The sequence below is a fragment of the Triturus cristatus genome, chromosome 10 (assembly GCF_964204655.1).
Source record: "Triturus cristatus chromosome 10, aTriCri1.1, whole genome shotgun sequence".
NCBI lineage: Eukaryota > Metazoa > Chordata > Amphibia > Caudata > Salamandridae > Triturus > Triturus cristatus.
In genome coordinates, this window is record NC_140593.1 from 637,461,628 (window position 1) to 637,484,099 (window position 22,472).

Here is a 22,472-nt window from a genome sequence, read left to right on the forward strand (position 1 = left end):
GGGAGCCCCCCCGGGGTGAGAGCCGGCCGCGCCATGACCAGGGATCGAGTCGGCGGGGCGTCAGCCAAACAAGGGCCTATCGACAAGTTCACGGGCCCGGCCGGGGGGGCGGCCTCGGCATCCCCGGACAACGCGGCCCTGCTGGTAGCCATTACCCAGTCCAGGGACATGCTGGATGCGAAAATTGGTGCGGTGGGCTCCGACGTGACACTGCTGCGACAGGACTTGCGGAACGCAGTGGCTCGCATTACGGAGGCGGAGACCAGGGTCTCGGGGGTGGAGGACGACTTGACGACTCTAAAGAAACAGATGGCGGCCCTGGAATACTCTCATAAGAACTTAGTGGGCCGCGTTGAAGATGCGGAAGGGAGGGCCCACCGCAACAACCTGCGCTTCGTAGGCTTACCGGAAGGATGTGAAGGGACTAATATGGAGCGCTTCTTGACGGAGTGGCTGGTGTCCTGGCTCCCCCCTGACACTCTCTCCAGCTGTTTCGTTGTGGAACGGGCGCATAGGGCGCTGGTCCAGAAACCGCCGGTGGGAGCCCGCCCGCGACCGGTGATCGCCAGGGTCCTTAATTACCATGATTGCGATGTCATCCTCAGGCAGGCCAGGGCGAAGGAACCACTCCACTTCGAAAATTCTCGCATTCTTATCTTTCCGGACTATACGCGGTTGGTACAGCAGCAGCGCCAATCCTTTCTGGCGGCTAAGGCTCGGCTGCGGGAACTCCAGCTCTCCTACGCCTTGTTGTACCCGGCTCGGCTGTGGGTGGTGTACAACTCCAAGACCTTGTTCTTGATACGCCTGAGGAGGTGTTTAAATGGACGGATGAAACTGTGCAATTTCGTTGTCACACTCCCCCTGGCGGTGGATCCACCTCCTCGCAGGATGGGACGTCTCGGCCTGGAGATCGGCAGAGGGGTGGACGTGGCCGCCGCTCCAGATTGGATGGAGTGCGGCCTGGAGCTGGGGGACCTGCTGGGCGTCCGCCTTCCACTCCTTGACTGCTGTAGCTGCCTTGGCGGGGGACTTTATCATGTTACGAAGCGTGTGTCTTATCTGATGCTGTGTGTGTGGGGACAGGGGAGGGTCCTGGGTCGGGGACATGCGTAACGGGCAGGTGCCGCAGTAGCGTCTTGCGGGCGGGGTAGTCACCTGCGACTTGTTGGTGGGGTTGAGTTGGGGATCCATTGGTGGGGGGGTCGGAGATCCATGGTTGGGGTCTTGCGATGCTATCTACCGCGACAGATACTTCAGTGGTTTTGAGGTATGGGGTGGGGGGTTGGGGGGGTTGGCACTGTTGTTGTTGGGGTTATGGGGTTTGTTAGACCACTCACGCCTGTGGGAGCTGCCAGTGGAGGGTGGCATTAAGCTGCTCCTGAAGGGGGCTCAGTGGCCTCCATTGACCGATCATGGCTGATGCACATACTAGGGTGGCTGGGAGACCGGCGGTACTCTGAGTTTTGAGTTGGAACGTCCGTGGCCTGCTCGATAAGATTAAACGGGGGGGCGGTTCTGCAGTATGCCAGGCGGGCGTCGGCGGATGTCTTTTTTTTGCAAGAAACGCATCTCCTAGGTACTAAGGCTCCCTGCCTTCAAAGATATGGGTACCTGCAGGTCTTTCACGCTGGGTTCACTAGGGGTTCCTGAGGGGTGGCCATTCTCATTCATAAACGGATCCGATATTCACACACACGCTTGTGGGCGGATACGCACGGGCGGTATGTTTTTGTGCAAGGCAAGATTGGGGCGGACGTAGTGATCCTCGGCAGCGTGTATGCCCCATCCCCCTTTTCATGGACCCTAGCCGAACAGATCATGAGTGTGTGGGCAGAGATGCCGTTAGCGGCAGGCGTAGTGGGCGGCGATTGGAACGACGTTATGATGGTGTCGCGGGACCGCTGTTCGGGGAGTGGGGTGCGAGGCGATGATCGCCCAACCAAGCTACGGGCGCTTGCCGAGGGCCTAAATTGGGTGGATGCATGGCGGCGGCTTAATGGGAATGCGCGGGCATATACCTATCTTTCTGCCGTTCATGGCTCGTTCTCTCTGTTGGACTACATTTTCCTCTCGGGTGCCGCGGCGACACGGGGGATGGAGGCGGATATCCTCCCCCGTGGTTTGTCGGATCATTCCCCTGTGTCGCTTTGTCTGGGGGGGATCAGTGGGCAGTTTCGCTGGCGCCTTTCGGGCTGGCATCTTCGGCAGGACGACTACTGCGCCCGCATGACGGAGGCTCTGGATCTTTACTGGGCCCGAAACGTGGGCTCGGTGTCGGGAGTTGATATCCTATGGGAAGCTTGGAAACCTACGCTGCGGGGAGTTGACATCTCATATAGTGCGGCGGCCCGCCGAGCGCGTGAAGCGGGATTGGTTCAGGCGGAGCGGGAGATTCGGGAGCTCGAGAGCAGTAGCCAGGGGGAATCTGGTGGGGCCACGCGGTGTCAGTTGCAATATGCCCAGCAAACATATGCCTCGCTCCTGCTGGACGAGGCGAGGCAGGCGTGGTTAGCTACGAGAAGTCGGGTGTGTCAGTGGGGAGACAAATCGGGGACCATGCTTTACAGGCTGTGCCAGGGGCAGCATCATGCACAGACCCTCCCGGGGATCACAGATAGAGAGGGCCGGGTGCTGACTGACCCTGGCGCCTTAGCGGACAGCTTTGCGGCATACTACGCGGAGCTGTATGAACAGCGGGAGACCATAACCGGGGAGCTCGTGGATCGGTTCCTTGATTATCTCCCCCCTAGTGCCCTTTCAGATGAGGCGCGCGCAGACTTGGACCGGCCGCTCACGGTGGATGAGTTGGGGACGGCGCTGGGGAGTGTGTCCGTCGGGAAGGCCCCGGGCCCGAATGGGTTCCCGAGTGAGTTCTTCAGCAAATACTTTCTGCAGCTGGGGCCCCATTATAATGCGGTGGTGGAAGATGCTTGTGAGCGGGGGGTTTTGCCGGCCGATTGGCGTCACGCGGAGATTTGTCGTATTCCGCAAGCCGGGCCGTCCTCCTTAACAACATGCCTCTTATCGGCCGATTTCCCTTCTGAATGTGGAGGCGAAGATTCTGGCCAAGGCCCTGGCCAACCGGCTCTTACCGTATGTTTCTACTCTGGTCCACCCAGACCAAGCCGGGTTCATGCCCCATAGGGCGACGCGCCATAACATCCGGCGCGCACATGTGGCGATAGCTGCGGTCCAGCGGCGTGAGGCTCGGGCGGCTCTCCTGTTGGCCGACATCGATAGAGCTTTTGACTCTCTTAGTTGGCGCTATCTCTTTGCCATGCTGCAACGGCTGAATCTGGGGCCGCGCTTCTTATCCAATTTAACACTTTTGTATACCGATCTTACAGCCTCGGTTCGGGTGGCGGGGCGGCCTCGGCGCGATTCCCGGTGCACCGAGGGACGCGACAGGGTTGCCCCCTGTCGCCATACCTATTTGCCCTGGCCATGGAGCCGCTGGCCGCGTGGGTTCGTATGGATGCGCAATACACAGGGTTTGAGTGGGACCATGGCCTGTCGGATCGCATTGCCCTATATGCCGACGACGTGTTGTTCTTCCTGTCGGATCTCGATAGAACCGGACCGCGGCTGCTTCGCATGATGCAGGTCTTTGGGGAGACGTCCGGGCTATACATGAACCCGAGGAAATCCACCCTGTGGGTGCTGGGCGGTCGTGACGTGCAGGGGCAGTGGACGACGTCTCTGCGGATTGCGGCCGGAGGACTGCAATATCTGGGGGTCTTTTTGACCGACATGCCGACGATCGCCTGGGAGCGCAATGTGGTGTCGGTGTGGGAGAAAGTATGTTGTGATGTTAAGCTCTGGGCGCGTATGCCTCTCACCATTTGTGGCCGTTCTGCCATCTTTAAGATGGTGGCGCTGCCTCGACTTCTCTACCAGCTCCAAAACCACCCTTATGAGATTCCTCTCAGTTGGTTTCGGAGGGTCAATGCGGTGCTCAGTCACTTTCTGTGGGAGGGGGGCTTGGCCAGGGTGTCGCTGAAGATTTGCTTTTTGTCCGTGTACGATGGAGGACTGGCTACCTCCGATATCTTGTCCTATTATTACGCCTCCCATCTATTGGTCCTCAACGAATGGTGGTATGGAGATAGGGGGGACCCGGCGTATGCGGTGGAGAGGCGCCTCATGGACCCACATGCAGTGCATACCCTACTCTACGCGACTGCGTTGCGGGCTGCACTGCCACCGGTCACTCAAGTGGTGTTTCGGGTGTGGAGCCGGGCTCTGCCTCATATTGGCTGGTGGAGTGGGCTTACCCGGGAGACCCCGTTGTGGCAGAACGGGCTCCTCCCTCAGTTGGTGACCCTCTCTGGATTCAGGGACTGGGACAGAATAGGTATCTCTACGTTGGGAATCGGTGGTCCAGGGCTGTGTGATGAAATCCTTTGAGGTCTTACAGCTTGAGTATCAAATGCCACGGACGCAGTTCTTTAAATACCTCCAGCTGCGCCACGCCCTCGCCCCTAGACTGGAGGGTCTCCAATCCATTCCTGAATACAGTCCCCTTGAGGCCCAGGTGTTTATGGGGGATCTCCAGGAGAAGAAAGTTTCTAAAATATATCGGTCCTTGGTGATTCATGAGGCCCCATCCCTGCAGGGTCTGCGGGAACGGTGGGAGACGGATGTCGGGCCGTTGGACGACACGGACTGGAGGGAGGCGCTGGCCTCCCCCCGTGAGGCTTGTATAGCGATCCGCCTGCGTCTCATCCAATTTCGGTATTTGCACAGGACCTATTACACGCGGCTGTGGCGGGCGGGTCTTATTGCCTCCCCGGACTGCATTAGGTGTGGGCGGGAGGCGGGGTCTTTGGTTCACATGGTCTGGCACTGCCATGCAGTGTATAGGTTTTGGGGGAGAGTGTTGGGGTGCTTATCCGAAGTGTTGGGCTGGGATCTCCCTGTGGACCCCCGATTGGCATTGCTCCATGTTATGGCTGATATTGGGGGCAATATCTATAAGCGCCACTTGCTGCTTCTGGGCCTAACGACAGCCAAGCGGAATCTAGCCAGTGCGTGGAAGGCCCCGGTGGCTCCCTCTCTCAATGTTTGGAAACGGGGTCTGGATTTCAATATGGGTCTGGAGCTACCGATCTTTAGGGCGCGTGGGTGCCCTCGGAAACACTTCAAGATTTGGAAGCGGTGGGCTGATTATAGGGGCATTTTCCTTGCACCGGTCCTTGAGGATGGAGATTTGGGGCCTCCTTGAATGCCATGCGTGGTACGGCAAACTAACTGTGTGGTGATGGTTCTGGTGGTGTCTGGCGGTGGTGCGGTCGGGGGGAGGGGGTTGGGCGTTGGGAAGGGAGGGGGGGGGGTTTCTTGATCAAGGCCGTCTGAATAGCTCTTCATTGTTCCTCTATACGACAAAATGTCAAGTGTTGTTGCTATTTACTATGTGGCAGTTTCCCCTGGTTTGTCAGGGGCCTGCAGCCCTTGCCTACTTGATTAATAAAAAGTGTTGTTAAAAAAAAACTTGAAAACCGCGATGCGGCTGCCGGGTCATAAGTAAGCCTGGGCGCAGTGCTCCACTCCGCCAGCGGAATGTGCGTAGTTTTGCATACTTCGCGATCCGTGAAGTAGGCGTAGGGCAGGCAGGCTACGCACACGCCACGGCGGAGCGGAGTTGCCCGCCACCCGCCTCCCTCCCGCCCTCTTTTAAATGCAGTGATAATGTTCAAAACTTTTAAAAGCAAGCGCAAGGTAATTAAAATAACTTACCTGAGCTGCGGCGTCCCGGGGCTCCCTCTTCCTTCTCGATCGCCGACTTCTTCCTCACAAATGCGCAAGTCGGCAATAGAGAAGGAAGAGGGAGCCCCGGGACGCCGCAGCTCAGGTAAGTTATTTTAATTACCTTGCGCTTGCTTTAAAAAGTTTTGAACATTATCACTGCATTTAAAAGAGGGCGGGAGGGAGGCGGGTGGCGCGTAGTGGGGCTACGCGGAGTGTGTGTAGATTTGCCCTCACTCCGTGATGCTCTTCGTAGCCTCACTACGCCCAGGGTTACAGTGGATACCTCAGGGACCAGGATACCTAAACCAGGGAAGCCGGGGGCATAGGAGTGAAATGACATCGGAAATCGCCGTAGACCACAAAGGAGGACTTCAGTGAAGATGCAGCTGGCAAAGAAAGTGAAAGAGTCCGGTGGAACCCAAGGGTGAGAAGAACCTGCAAGCAGAGGGGACAAAGTCTATGCCACTCAGGAGTGACCAAGAGGCAAGACAAATGACCACCAATGTTGATATATGCAGGAGAGCTTACGGTGCCCTTGAAGTTGCAGCTGTGCGGATCAGGCGACGCTGAGGACGACTAGGAGCCGGTTACGAGCTGTCCCAGGTCGGGTGTCGAGAGCCAAGAGGTCAGTGTCTGCCAGGGGCACCAACAAGCCTTGGCAACGGCAATAGGCGTGGTATTCGGAAAAGATGCAATGTCGAGACCAGCAAGGTCCAAGAGACTCACCACAAACAAGTAAGTCTGAGGAGGCCCCGAGCAAGCCGGGGAGCCCACTGGAGCCAAAGAAGACCCCCGAAAGGACCCACAGGCCAGAGGCACATAAGTCGCAAGTGGACCTTGAACAGCTCGCCAGGGATGAAGGGCCACGATGCACAGGATGCAGTGAGGGCAAAGATCTTGGCTGCAGGAAATGCTTGAGGCTGGAGCTTCTTGGAGCGTGAAGATCTCTGGAGGAGAGAGTCAACAAGCCTTGGCAACGGCAAGTCCACGTGGTGCACAGGGGTACTGCTCCAGAGGTTCCGGCTAGTGGTACTGGCTTCAAATTGCTGTGAAGACAGGTCAAGCCTCAAAGGGAGTTGCAGAACCACTACCTGTGTTGCTGAGCCTTGCGGAGTCCATGGGAGACCAGGATCAGTAGACCGAACAGCTACGGTGCGGTGCCTTCAGATGCAGGGGAGTGACTCCTTCACTCCAAAGGAGATTCCTTCCGGTGTCTTGGATGTCCACAGGCCCTGTGAAGAACCTGTATGGAGCACGGGCACAGACGCTGCAGAAGACTTGCAGAACAATGAGACCAGGAGCAGCAGGAGTCTTCCCAGTTGCAGTCTCGGTTCCCAACGCGAAGTCCAGAGTGCCCAGAAATTCAAAGATGAAGTGGAGTTGTATCTGAATCTTGTCCCACGACGAATCTAGGGACCCACCCACAGATAAGCACTTAAGTACCCTAAGAAAGAGTTGAGACGATTCAGGGGTCCCTCCCAGAGGAGGGGCTGGACAGTGGGGTGGATACTCCCATGTCCTTTGTCCAGTTTCACACCAGAGCGGGAGCCAACGGCTATCTGAGCTGGTTTGAACTGAAGTATTCAAGGATGGCACCAAATGTGCCCTTCAAGCAGTGTCAGTGGTGCTGGCAAGCGCCTCCACCCTATCCCAATACACTAAATTCTGTCTGGGAGGTGGTTACTACACCTTGAGACAGGAAACCTATTGCCCTGCCTTCCCATGGCCGAGCCTGGCTCAGCAGCAGGGGGCAGAATCGTGTCTCTGGTCAGCAACAGTCCTAGCTTGCTGTCCGGGTCAAGAAGACTGTTACCGGGAGCACTGAGGGCATCCCGGAGGAGCTTTACAGTGCATGGAATCATATCCCCAACATCGTTTATGGTTGGAGTATGATTCCAACATGTTTAATATCAAACACAACAGGGTTCGTTACAGCCAGTTAAGAGATGGCCATCACGTAATGACGCATGGCCACTCTATGTATCCTAATGGCTGATGCACTCACAACCCAGGAGAATGGACTCTGAGGGTTGTAGGGGTGCCCTGCTCATACAGGGGCACCCTTATACTTAGAACCGAGCACCCTGCCTTCAGGATTGAAAGGCCAGCCTTAGGGGGGATTTATAGGTTTTAATTGCAGTGACCTCAGATATAGGTAAACCTATATCTGTTGTAAGTGTTGCTAGCACTAGTTTACACAGGCTGCAATGGCAGGCCTGTAGTCACAATTTGAGTGGTCCCTCATGGGTGGCATAATACATGCTTCAGCCCATGGGGAACCCCTGGTGTATCTATGCCCTGGGTACCTTAGTACCATATACTAGGAACTTACAAGGGTACATCAGTAGCCAATCTGGGGGGTACCTAAGTACTCACCATGTCCAATTTAGGGAGAAAGCACAGAGACTGGGGTCCTGATTAGGAAGATCCCAGTCAGACTAGTCACATAATGACACCAGCAAAAATGGGGGAGACCATTAAAGCAGATCCTACTTTCCTACAGTGCTATAGAGAAATGAGGTGCATTATTGGTGAGTGGTAGTGAGGGAATTCATGGAGAAAGAGGAAATAGAGGATGGGGGCGCCAAAAAAGACTGTTGCGCCATGTGGGACCAGTGCTAGGTAGGGCCAGCCCTGGCTGGGAGTGTTGCCCCCCCCCCCCCGAAGTTCGGGTCTAGTTGCACCCCTGATCTGTTACATACACGCATATGATTGGAAAATATACAACCAAACTAATAATTGATACATTTTCCAAAGGACGTTAATTGCTCCAACTAATTAAATATTGCCATAGTGTTACCCATCGGCAAGTGCGTTTATGATTCACCGAGACCTGCAGTTTCGGTCGCCATATGGCGAAAATTGTTGCAGCACTGAGATGGTACTGATCATGAAGTAATTCACGCTAACAATGAATGGTACTTCTTAGAAGCAAGGTGCAGTGAACTGATGCAGCATATGCATCAAAGGTTTCGCTCAACACAAATGGTAAATTCTGCAGGAAGTCAAAGAACACGGCATTAAGGGCATGTTACAGTTTAGTCTAGCGCATAAATGTAAAGCTGGGAGCATTACACTTATAGCTGTGGCCCGTGCAGGTAAGAGCGGTGGGGCAGTGTTGGGGGGGGGGGGGATTCGACAGACGACCTCGAGGGAAAATTAAATAAGTAATTATTTTTTCCTCGCCTGTCGAAATCCCCCCTCACCTGGTCCCACCGCCCTTACCTGAATGGGCCGCGGCTGTACACTTATATACAGCACTAATGGCTTAAAACCTCTAACTGTTGCCTCTCCTTTGTAGGTATTGTCTAACAGCGCACATGTGCTGTTGCTGCGAGGGGTATTGTATGCAGTAAAGGGCTTGACGCCTCACCATCAACTATCATTTTAAGGATTGATTTTCTGTCACTGTAGCTGCATCCTAATTGGCCACCATACGTCTGACATCACTTCCTTTTACTTTTCTGCAGCACGGATAAAGTACTCATTAATTTAGTTTAATTTGTGTCCCTCCACTTCTCGCACTGTACTTCTGCCTCCATTAACACTGAGGGGCTTATTTAGAAGCCCTTTGCGCCGCCAGGTTTCCCTTCCTGCATAAAAAGAATCATTGCAGGCACCCTTGCACCGTGGTGCAAAGGTGCCTGCGTTGGCGCATGGCAGCGCATTGTGCATCAGCACAGGGTAAAAGGACACGAATGTGCCTTATTTGATAGATACAGTGCATTCTTGCCCTTTTCTTTTGCCGTAGGGCGGTGCATCAGGGAGGACTGTGGCGCTGCCATACGGCAAAAACTCGTAAATGAGGCCCTATGTTTTTAACATTTAATTTTGGCATTTATGTTACTTTCTTTTTATGGGTTCAGATTGGAATTTAAAAAAAAAATCTGCATTGCATTTAGCTTCGGCATTGCATTGCTTCGAAAAACTTCTTATCAACAAAAACTTTTTTAGACAAACCTTTTTTTTCTGCACGCATCAGCATTGCTTCACTTTCTTTTTATCGTTTCAGATCTGCATTTTTTTCCCCACATGCAACGGCATTGCTTCACTTTTTCTTATCGTTTCAGATAGTTTTTTTCCCGCACATATCGGCAGAAACACATTGCCAAAGCCAATAGCTCTCCAAAGGCGAGACCAATTGGCATTGCCAATGCTTGTTTTCTTAGCAGGTGGTGGGTTCACGGAGTCATTCACATGGTTCTGTGAACTTTATATATCAATCAGTAATTGTGATGTGTGAACAAATGGGTTATGTAAAGGCAGGTACTTTCCAAAGTTGCAAACTGCATATTTCTGGGGGAGCCTGGGATGAGAAACAAACATTAATACTTTTTGCAGGGTGTGCTATCAGAGAATCTGAAAGTGTTTTTTGCGTTGAACCCAATCTCTCCTCAACCGACTATTTCTCTAACTCTGTTCCTCCAATGGCATTGTAATCGTGTTAGCATTTGTACGACTCTTACCAGGCCGAGTATTACCTCCTGCTTTCCTCTTTGCCATACTGCACTAACCAAGTAGGAGTAATGGTCACATCCCAAAAGACCAAGAGCGATGGCCCAACTCAGCCTCATGCGGGCTATGATGTGGGCAGAAGGAACCCCTCTTGCCTCGGTCTTCGCTCAGGTGTATACTGCACTGTATGCAGAACAGGCACTGATGCAGCTGCTGTGCCCTGCCTCCTCCACATATACAGCACCTGGGGAATCCTGGACTTTAGAGTCCCAACAAAAATGAGTGTGTCCCGTACTACAGGCAGGAAAGGCACACTTTGTTGCATCATTGTAGCTGCAGTGCCCCACCTCCTCCACACATGCAACACCAGAAGAACCCTGGACTTGAGAGTCCCAACAATGATTGGCATGTTCTAAGTCAGAAGGTAAAATGTTTGACCAGGACAAGCCTGGTTGGTGTATCCAACTCGTGCTTCTACAAGGACAGCCTCAAATTGCGCCTAGGTCCTTGCCGACTGCGAACATTGACTATAATTAGCACTTTATCATTCTTGCATCCATATGTCAGGTTACCCTTTTTGCATTTGTCATTTTATTTACTAAATTTTCCTATATTTTTCCAATTCAATTTCTGATTGTATTGGTTTGCATTTCAACTTTATAGCTGTTTTGGTACTGCATACACATTGCCCATGTTAAGCCTGTCTGCTCTGTGCCATAGCTATCGAGGGTTGAGCAATGATTAATTTAGTGATTTCAAGGGTTCACACTGACAAAGATTGTGATTATTCCTTGAAGTGGGTAGTTATCCACCTCAATTAATTATCCAATTTCTTCCACTTAGCCCTTTTGAAATGTTAGCTCTGTAGTCACAAGTTGGATTCTCTGGAACTACTCTATTCCTTCTGAGCTCTGACTGACGATTGGTTACTCGATAGTTGACGTTCTAGTCTTTTCTCCTATTTATGACTGATAGTTGGCATCAACCAGGAAATCTTTGAAGAAATTAATGGTTGTCTCTATAGGGTTTCCTCCAGGTATGGCTTTTTGTTCACGTTCTTGGTGAAATTCTGCTGGAAAATGCACCATATTGGCTAGTTATTAGAAACAATTCTCAGGCCTAAAAGCCGCATTGTGGGGAGAATGGAGTCATTAGATTGCCTTACTAGGATGGTTTACTGGTAGACAGATTTATGCTCCACCACTTTCAAATTTCACTGGCTATCACTGCTAATATGGCACCCAAACCCCAATTGCACTTGCGGAATACCAGCTTTCTACCACACATCTCTTGGGCTATGGCACTCCTAACAAATTTGAAAAAATGCAAGCAATTTGGTACGGCCTTGCAGTCTCATGTGATAGAAACTCACAACCTTGTAGTCAAAAACTAGTGACGGGAAAGCAAGATGGCGATCGCCTAGGATCACCGCAGCAGAGCTCTCACCCCTTTGTCTCCCAAAACGCCCATAGGATGTCCAGCAAGGCTTACCTGCAGGTCACGGATAAGTAGCCTGTTCTGCGGATCATCGGAGACCTGATGGGACTGTTCAACGCGGGCGGATCTCATCAGAAGTGACATTCCAGCACAGAGGGTAGCGGGAGCGCGCAGTGTGGCTCTCAAAGTGGATCAGAAGAGCAGCCTCGGCATGAGGAGGCGTACTGGCCATACGGTTAGTTCAGTCTCTCTGGGCGCTCTGAGGGTGTGGGCGGATCTCGCTGCAGCTGTCAGTTGGGAATTCACCCAGAGGGCGCAGGCAGCAGTTACTGATACTATCGCGGTAGTAGAGACAAGGGGAAAGCCTCCTAAGACTACGAGGCATGCCAAGGAGCCTGCGGGTCGGATCTCAACAGAACCCCATGGGAAAAACAGGAATCTCCACAGGCTAGCACCGAGGTGAATGCAGGTAAGCCCAACCAGCCCCACTTTTTGAAAAAGCAGCTGGAAATCATGGGGGCAGGGAAGCGGAGGAACTTAACTGAACGAGTACAAGCCGGGGGCCAGAAATTAATAGTATTTAAGGCAGTGGAAGAAGGGGGAGCAATACCTGCAGGGGGTGACCTAGCTACTACCCCTATGTTGCCCCAATCAGCGACCACTGATTTCTTCAAAACCAAGGATGGAACAGGGAACCAAAACTCAGCTGAACCCTTGTATGAATTAGGCTCTGAGATACTTGACCAAGTTTCAATTGAAGGCAAGGGGGGCAATACATCACCTCGACCTATCAGGAGGATCTGGAGGAAAGTGAGTTGCTGCATAAAATTATAGGCAATAATGGTCCTACACTCTATACAACCAGCACACCCTCAATAGCTGGGACAACAGATCTGACAAGCATGGCTGGCATGGATGGTACCCCGGGAGTGACGATCAAGGAGGTCTGGGAATGGACCCCGAATGGTAACTGTCTCTCAGTCTAATGCCCTGTCTATTCTGTCTGATGGTGCCTCTAGGGGGCTGGCTTATACCACAGGCCTAGATGGGCTACTGGCTGTCGATAATATATCAGATGGGACAGATACATTTATTTCGCTCACCAAGGAATCTCATTCAGGAGCTTCAGACTTTGGCCGCAGAGAAACTGAGAACAGCTCATCAATTTCAGGTTCAAGTACAATCACAGCACCGGAGACAGCCCTCAAACGACAAAAACATTGAAAAAGCTATAAATGTTTTAAAGGCCACACCGAGTCACGAAAAAACAAGCGAAGAGGCATAGCTGGCTCTGGGCTGAAGAGGGATTATTCCCAAACCAAGATGGTGGGACCTACAGACTCGGTGTCCGCCCAGGGAGAAAATTCCTTGAGTGGGCAGCAAGCGGAGGGGGCGGTTAATATAAATCCTGCTGTGAGTTTGATCTTAAAGTCTATTAAAGAGCACCGTGCAGAGACCAGGGCGGACGGGAAGACAGCAAGACAGGCTACAAAGAAACTGGAAGGATCAGTACGAAAAATAGGGAAAGTCTATGCTGAGATTGACGAGCGGTTGAATACCATGAAAGAGAGAACATCTGTAGTCGAAAATGGTCTGTCTGCTGTGAGAGAGCAGACAAAGTCTCAGGAAGCTCAATTAACAGATGATATGTGAAAACTGGTGGATCTGCAGAACCACCAGAGAAGAAATAACCTCCGATTCCTTGGGATCAAGGAAGGCCTGGAAGGGGATGACATTTGTTCTTTCATTCTGGACCTCCTTAAAGAAGCTTTCCCTGAGCTTACAGGGTGGGATTAGGGGCGTGTAATCCAGAGGGTACACAGGTTTGCATTTACCCGTCACAAAATGTCCAGCAGAGATCTAAATCAACCTAGGGCCATCCTAGTGTATTTTGGCAATTTTATGCTTAGGCAGGCCATATTTGAGAAAGCCTGTCCTGAGGCAAGAAGGCAGTCTAAGGTGTCTTTTTTTTCGTCCGCCCTGATATTTTCTGCCATATTACGGTGGTATTACTGGCAGATGGCGACTACGGTAATTAATTAAGCCTTACCAAGATTCTGGATTTGAGGCATTTATTTGGCCCCGGCTAGGCTATTATAATTGTGAGAGGGTCTGTAAAGTTCTTTAATTTCCAAATAAAGGCCAGAGAGTATCTGGATCAGGCTTTAATGGAGAATAGAATTGTATAGGATCCTCTAAGCAGTTTTTCTAAAGGGGTCTGGGCCAAATTTCATGAGATAGGGGCTTCCCTTATATAGAAGGCTATATCTTAACATGGCCCCTCCCCCCCCCCTTTTTGTATTTCATTTTATTTATTTATTTTGTTTATTTTTCTATAGTCAGGAGTAATACTACTTCTGGCTGGCTTTCTCTGAGTAACATATGGGTGGCCGAGTTTGTAATAATGGTTTGAATGGGTGTGTTTGGGGTTGAGGGGTGGGTGCTGTGGTGTTTATTGCTATCCCTGTCATTCAGACCTGGTGGGTCCGGCTGCTTTCAAGGGTAGGGAGGGGGTAGAAGGTGGGGTGGAGATGTCATGGGGGGGTCTGGGTAGGTGGGTCGCCGTGGCAAAAAAGAAGGTATATAATTTGCAGCAAAAGCTTGTTTTTTTTTTTTTTAGAACTCCAGGTTGCATTAATGGTTCAAGAACAATGTGCAAATAAGATTGGAACAGAGAGCTTGCTCAGGCAGCATAAAGTCTGTGTTAACCGTGCTGAGGCATTATTGATTGTCAATATGATTTATTGGTATAATGGCAAAGCTACGCATCACTAATATAAATATTTATGGGTTGACCTGACCTGACTCTGGTCGGTGACGGTCGCTCCACCCGCCGCGCAGCTCTCCTTGAGTGTGCCCGGTGTCCCTGCCTGCCGTTTCTGCCCGCTTCTCTGGTTCCTGCTCCGGTTCACCTTTCGCCGTCTTCTCGCCCTCCCCGCTCCCTGCCGCTGCTCCCCTGCCCCCCCCTCTTGCCTCTCTACCTGTACCCCTCCCCGCGCCACCCCGCTCCCGCCTCCCAGCTGCTCCTCCCTCCCTCCGGATACTTAAGGACTGGTAGCGCGACGGGGAGCTGTGACCTGACCTGACTCTGGTCGGTGACGGTCGCTCCACCCGCCGTGGAGCTCTCCTTGAGTGTGCCCGGTGTCCCTGCCTGCCGTTTCTGCCCGCTTCTCTGGTTCCTGCCCCGGTTCACCTTTCGCCGTCTTCTCGCCCTCCCCGCTCCCTGCCGCTGCTCCCCTGCGGCCCCGCCCGCCCTCTTGCCTCTCTACCTGTTCCCCTCCCCGCGCCACCCCGCTCCGCCTCCCAGCTGCTCCTCCCTCCCTCCGGATACTTAAGGACTGGTAGCGCGACATGGAGCTGTGACCTGACCTGACTCTGGTCGGTGACGGTCGCTCCACCCGCCGCGCAGCTCTCCTTGAGTGTGCCCGGTGTCCCTGCCTGCCGTTTCTGCCTGCTTCTCTGGTTCCTGCTCCGGTTCACCTTTCGCCGTCTTCTCGCCCTCCCCGCTCCCTGCCGCTGCTCCCCTGCGGCCCCGCTCCCCCTCTTGCCTCTCTACCTGTTCCCCTCCCCGCGCCACCCCGCTCCCGCCTCCCAGCTGCTCCTCCCTCCCACTCCGCCCCTCCCACTATGCCATTTATGGCGGAGTCCATGCGGGCGCGCCCTATGCGCGCCGAAGGCGCGCCAAAGGCAAGCCCGTCTGCGCCCGTCCGTGCCTGGACGGCGCCCAGCGCCAGACCCCCTGGCCCCCGACGACCGTACGACACCGCCACCCTCCACGCACTCCACACCGGCCGGATCCCCGGCTGCCACCGAGCCACCCCAGGACGCACCCATGGACCCTTCTCCTGCCGACCCTGCAAGTTCTCCTGCATCCGGACCTGCACCGCACCCGCCAAGCCGAACACCAGCAACAACCACCTGAAGTGCATCCTGCTCAACACCCGCTCCGTCCACAGACACGCCGTGGAACTATGGGACCTGCTCGACACCACATCCCCAGACCTTGCCTTCCTCACGGAAACCTGGATGAACGCCTCCTCAGCGCCCGACATCGCCATCGCCATCCCGGACGGATACAAGATCACCCGGAAGGACCGCATCAACCAGACAGGAGGAGGCATCGCCATCGTCCACAAGAACACCATCCGCATCACGACCAACTCCGACAACACCCTCCCAGCCGCCGAACATCTTCACTTCCAGATACACACCGACCCCAAGACAACACTCAGAGGCACCCTCATCTACAGACCCCCAGGACCCCGCACACAATTCAGCGAAGACATCGCAGACTTCATCAGCCACACGCCCTCCCCTCCGCTGACTACATCCTCCTAGGGGACTTCAACTTCCACCTGGAGAACAACAACAACAACAACACCACCACCCTGCTGGACAACCTCGCCAACCTCGGACTCAAGCAACTGGTGAACACCCCCACCCACACGCTTGACCCAGTCTTCTCCTCCAGCAAGTACATCTCCTTCAGCCACTCCACTGGTCTCCACTGGACAGACCACAGCTGCGTCCACTTCAGCTTCAGAAGGACCACGTCTCACCACCACTCGCAACAGGTCCCCCGCAGAAGCTGGAGCAAGATCACCACCGACCAGCTCACCACATCACTGAACCAGAACCCTCCCGCCAGATCAACGGACCCCAACAAAGCAGCCAACAACCTCACACAATGGATCACCAACTGCGCCGACGACCTCGCACCCCTGAAAAACCATCTCAGCAGGCCCAACAGCAAGAGAGCCCCCTGGTTCGACGACGACCTCAAGAACTCCAAGAAGAACTGCCGTACCCTCGAGAAAGCCTGGCGAAAAAACCTGACTACAGACAACATGACCGCCCTCAAGCACGCCACCCGCAAACACCACCAGCTGATCCACACCACCAAGAAGACAGCATTCAAGGATCGACTTGACAACAACGCACACAACAGCAAGGAATTCTTCAGCATCGTCAAAGAGCTCTCCAACCCCAGCGCCGGAATCAACGACATCACTCCCTCACAAGACCTCTGCGACTCTCTCGCCTCGTTCTTCCACAGCAAGATCGCAGACATACACAACAGCTTCGGCGCGCAGACCACACACCCAACCACAGAACCAACGCCCCCACCACCACCCTCCGCGCCTGGACCCCGGTCAGCACCGAAGACACGAATCCACTCCGGATCGCCAACCGACCCATGCCCTCACCACGTCTTCAACAAGGCTGACTCCGTCATCGCACCCCAACTCCGGGACATCATCAACTGCTCCTTCAACACCGCCACCTTCCCGGAGAGCCATGCCGAACTCAGCGCCCTCCTGAAGAAACCATCAGCAGACCCCACCGACCTCAAGAACTACCGCCCCATCTCGCTCCTCCTGTTTCCTGCCAAAGTCATCGAGAAGACCGTCAACAGACAGCTGGCCGCCTTTCTCGAGACGAACGGATCTCTGGACCAATCGCAGTCCGGCTTCCGAGCCAACCACAGCACTGAGACCGCCCTCATCGCAGCCACTGACGACATCAGAGTCCTGCTCGACAACGGGGAAACAGCGGCCCTCATCCTCCTGGACCTCTCCGCAGCGTTCGACACTGTCTGCCACCGCACCCTAGTGCAACGCCTCAGCAACATCGGAATCCAAGAGAAGGCACTGAAGTGGATCATCTCGTTCCTCGCCGGAAGAACCCAGAGAGTCCGCCTCCCCCAGTTCAGATCCGAGGCCACTGAAGTCACCTGCGGCGTACCACAAGGATCATCGCTCAGCCCCACTCTTCAACGTCTACATGAGCCCCCTCGCAGCCATCGCACGCCAACACAACCTCAACATCATCTCCTACGCTGACGACACCCAGCTGATCCTCTCCCTCACCAATGACCCAGCCACCGCCAGAACCAACCTACACGAAGTGATGAAAGACGTAGCCGAGTGGATGATGAACAGCCGCCTGAAGCTGAACTCAGACAAGACGAAAGTCCTCATCCTCGGATCATCACCCTCTGCCTGGGACGACTCCTGGTGGCCCCTGGCCCTGGGCAGCGCACATTTAACCAACGGACCACGCACGAAACTTGGGCTTCATCCTGGACTCCTCCCTCTCGATGACCAAACAAGTCAACGCTGTCTCATCCTCATGTTTCAACATCCTACGCATGCTCCGTCAGATCTTCCGATGGATCCCCACCGACACCAGGAAGACGGTGACCCAGGCACTCGTCACCAGCTGTCTGGACTACGGAAACACCCTCTACACCGGAACCACAGCCAAACTACAGAAAAGACTCCAACGCATCCAAAACGCCTCCGCACGACTCATCTTGGACATCCCCCGTCACAGCCACATCTCCGGACATCTGAGAGACCTACATTGGCTCCCCGTCAACAAGAGAATCACGTTCGACTCCTCACCCACGCACACAAGGCCCTGCACGACCAGGGCCCCAAGTATCTCAACAACCGCCTGACCTTCTACACCCCCACCTGCCAGCTACGATCTACCAGCCACGCCCTCGCCGTCGTCCCACGGATCCGAAGAACCACCATGGGAGGAAGATCCTTCTCCTACCTGGCAGCCAAGACGTGGAACACCCTCCCCATACACCTCCGCCGGACCCAAGATCACCTCTCCTTCAGGAAGCAATTCAAGACCTGGCTGTTCCCAAGCGCCTTGAGACCCTCCGGGTGAGTAGCGCACTATATAAATGCCCTGATTGATTGATTGATTAAAAGAAGAAAGATCCAAGAAGATCTTAAAATTCTACAAACAGATTTGTATTGCCTTCAGGAGACCCACACAGCACGGAATGATAGCAACTTGCTTAATTCTTTGGAGCTAACAGTTGTTATGTACACAACTCAAGATGTTAGGACTAAGGGGGTGGCTATCTTAGTCAAAGAAAGCGCTATTACGCCTGGGAGAAAGACAGTGAATAAGAATGGCAGATGGGTAATAGTGGAATGTAGAGGAGGTATAGGTTCATTTACACTATGTTCAGTCTACGCTCCAGTATTAGACGACCCTGGTTTATTGAACTTTTTAGCTCTCAAATTACCCTCCTGGCCAGCACCTTACGTAGTTTGCTGGAATCTAAACATCAATAGATCCAGAGGAGCTCCACGGGGTCAGGGTGTTCCAAGCGAGGGAAGCAAAACACAATCTTCCTGGGCGATGAAAATTATTTTAAGGGATATAGGACTGGTGGATGCATGGCCCAGTTTGAAAGCCCAGGAGCCTGGATATACTTAGTATTCTGCTCCTCACTGCAAGTTTGCTAGGCTGGATTATTTTCTAACATCACCCTCTCTACTTCAGGAGGCCCGGGAGGAGCTTTTCCCCAGATTAATGTCAGATCATAATCCCGTCGTTCTGGAACTCCCTTTTGGAGGACTGAGGAATGAGCAAAAGAGGTGGACCTTTGAGAGGGAACTATTATTTGATCCAGATTATGTCAATTATATGAAGGGTTGGATCAATAACAATAAGGATAGTGCTCTGCCAGGAATGATCTGGGAGGCTTTTAAGGCATCAGTGAGAGGAGAAATGCTGCGATATAGCCTGATCAAACATAAAAAGGTGCAGAACATTATTAAAAGGCTCTATCAAAAACTTGCTCTTTTAGAAACAGAATTAATCAGCACGGTGACCAGAGGAGGTGATATCTCTCTAGCTTTAAACTCAATAACGGGAACCAAAGCCTGTCTGAAAGATGTAAATGCAGAGAAGACGGCAGGGAAGTACCTTGCCAAGAGACAGGACTGCTATGAATATAGTGAAAGTGTTGACCGATTATTAGCAGTCAAGGCTAGGCAACAGATGGCCGCAGGGCATATAGAGCAGGTCAGGAATATGCTGGGAAAAATAGTCCCAGATTCTGCTGACCTTAGGGAACCCTTTAGGGAGTTCTATGAGGATCTATATAGGGCTTTGCCTATAGGAGGTCCCCAAACGTATGGTGAACTGTTTAAATTTGCTCCGAATGTGAGGGTCTCTCAGGAGGAGGCTTTCCTATTGGGGTCGGATATCTCCCGGGAGGAGCTCCACCTGGCTCACTAAGCTCTTCCATCGGGTAAAGCCACGTGAACTGATTGTATACCTCTAGAATTTTATGAAATCTTTCAAGAGACTTGCCAGGAAATACTTGGATTATTTAAGGAGGTCAGGGATGGGGCTGTACCACCAGGCTCATGGGGCACAGCCAACATTGTTATTTGTTTTTAAAAAAAGGTAAAGATCCTATCAATCTGGGTTCTTATAGACCTATCACACTTTTAAGCAGCAACGCTAAATTATATTCAAAGATTTTTGACTCTCGATTAAATAACGTAATGCAGCATCTTGTGTCAGTTTGGCAGCATGGCTTTATCCAGGGGAGAGGGACAGTAGACCATGTCAGGCGGGTAATATCACTTTTTGATGCTACAGAGGTTCTTATGAACCCTATGGGGATTGTCTTCTTGGACGCCAAGAAGGCTTTTGACAGAGTGTCATGGAGCTATTTATGGAGGATCTTGGAAGTTAACAGCTATGGGGTCTCTTCTATTAAGGCAGCACAGGTCTTGTATGCTAACCCTACAGTGCGATTGCGAATAATGGAATAATATATTTGGCTATTATTACCTCTGACCCTGATAGAGCGCTGCGCACGGTGGAAATAATCGCAGGTAATTCCGGGACCCGATCACTGGATAAGTCAAAAACACAGATTTTGATAAATAGATTGATCACTGCCTCTGACAGCAGGATCGAGGTGGAAGCAGTTTATTTAGGTATACATATTACGGCAAAAGTGGAGGGTATAGTAGATCTAAACTTGGTCCCTCTAATGGGGAAAATTAAGAATAACCTTTGGCGATGGGACAATTTAAAGTTGTCAATAATGGGGAGGTGCAACTTAATTAAAATGATGATCCTGCCAAAATGATTGTATATCTTCTGTACGATCCCCCTGGAAATACATAATGATTGGTTCCGGCAAACTGAGAGAGAGGTGGCCAGGTTTATTTGGTCTTATGGCAGGACTAGGAGGGTCAATGCATTTTTGTCTCTTCCTAGGGATAGAGGAGAATGGGGGCTTCCTCATTTTAGGCTATACTATCTTGCTGCAGTCCTGCAATATTATGGGCCTCTTTTTGGTATTAAGCCGACTGAAGGAGATGACCCCAGCTATGTCACGGCATTTTTTGAGATATTGATTGGGGTACAGACTAACGGCTGCCTCTTGAAATTTTACGAATCAAGTTATTTATAAAAACATGTTTTAAGGTCTTGCTGCTTTTCGTAATTGGGCCGGCATACGTAAAAACCTTGGGGTGGGCAGATATAGCAGATATACCCCCTTGATTGGGAATGATCAGCTTCCAAGGATTTTACAGGATGAGTATCTAGCGAGGTGGGGAAAAGGGGGATTTTATAGGATAGGCCATCTCTTGGCTGGGGACCATATAGCATCTTTTGAAATAGTTAGGGAAAGATTTAATATCAGCCCCCGGGACTTCTTCAAGTTTTTACAGCAGAGGGACTTTCTTCTCAAAAAAGCTGGTGTCGCTGCAGTTTTTGCACAGGTACCTCTCATAGATTTGATAATAAGGGCTTCTGGTTCTTCGATCTCACAACTATATAGATGCCTGTTGGAAGGGGTCCCGGATGTTCTGGAAAAGCATAGGCTGAGATGGCAAGAAAGGCTTGGCGTCCCGGATTCCTGTTTTTTTAAACTTTGGAAATAGGGGACTCTGTACTATGTTCAGCCAACCTGCGGTCACAGCACTTTAAAACTCTTTACAATCCATACACAACGCCTGCGAAAATTGTAAAATGGGGAGGCACAGACGGGACCCAGTGTTTTAAGTGTAAGGTACATGGTGCAGATCTGGTTCACATTTTTGCTACATGCACTAATATGCACGAATATAGAAACGATCGAACGAGAAATATCTGGTTTTCTGTGTCCCTTTGTCACCTCAGCTTGTGTTACTTGGTGTAACAGAACAAGATGGGAAAACTGGAGAGGAGCTTATTTTTATAGCTATGTCCGTCCTCGGACTCTATAGCCTAAGTCTGGTTGGATCCCTTACCCCCGACCTTCCAGCAGTGGAAAGGTAAATTCTTGCATATATATAATCTAGAAAGAGCACTCTATGAACAGAGAGGTAAAAAGGAAAGGATTAAAGGGAAAAGGATCTGGGGATCATTAACAGCTTGGGCTACTTTACTCACCCATTAAATGAATGCTGAGGCTTTGTGTAATCATGATTTTGTATTTATGATGATATACCCGTCACCTTATGCTGTGTTTTATGCCTATCAGCACCCAGGGTGAGAAAGCAAAAGACACACAATTGATGGACGGAATGCAGAACAAATCAAAACATTCACCCCCTGTCAAGAGATCTGGGTTAAATCCATCATTCTTTTGCTCACCATGCCACCCCAGTTTAGACCTGGCCATATGCAAATCAGTCTTGACCCTGTGCCTCATGGGAACAGTCCAGCCCGAACTGCCAAGCCAGGTCCTCCTGCTGCTTTTCCTGATGGATTGTGATGGATTGGTTTTTATGATTAACACAACTCAAATGAATTTAGCTCTCTGGTTATAGTCAGTATAACATTATGACCCTTTAAATCTTTGCATTAATATTTTAATAAGTTGATGAATAATAATGGTTTTATAATAATAATGAATTTATATGAACAGTGGAGTTTGGAATGTATTCATATGTATTGACTTTTTGCTGCAACTGTACAGTTTTTGGAAAAAAAAATAATAATAAAAAAAAAAGAAACTCACTACCTTTCCTGCAAACCAGTAGCCTGGACACGATCACATTGCAAAT

At 51.7% G+C, this 22,472-nt stretch overlaps 1 protein-coding gene across 6 annotated transcripts in view; it reads right to left on the reverse strand.

Moving 5' to 3' along the window:
* Window positions 1-22,472, reverse strand: part of SMARCD3 (SWI/SNF related BAF chromatin remodeling complex subunit D3) — a 1,344,655-nt gene that overhangs the window by 790,495 nt on the left and 531,688 nt on the right. The gene's annotated exons all lie outside the window — the stretch shown is intronic.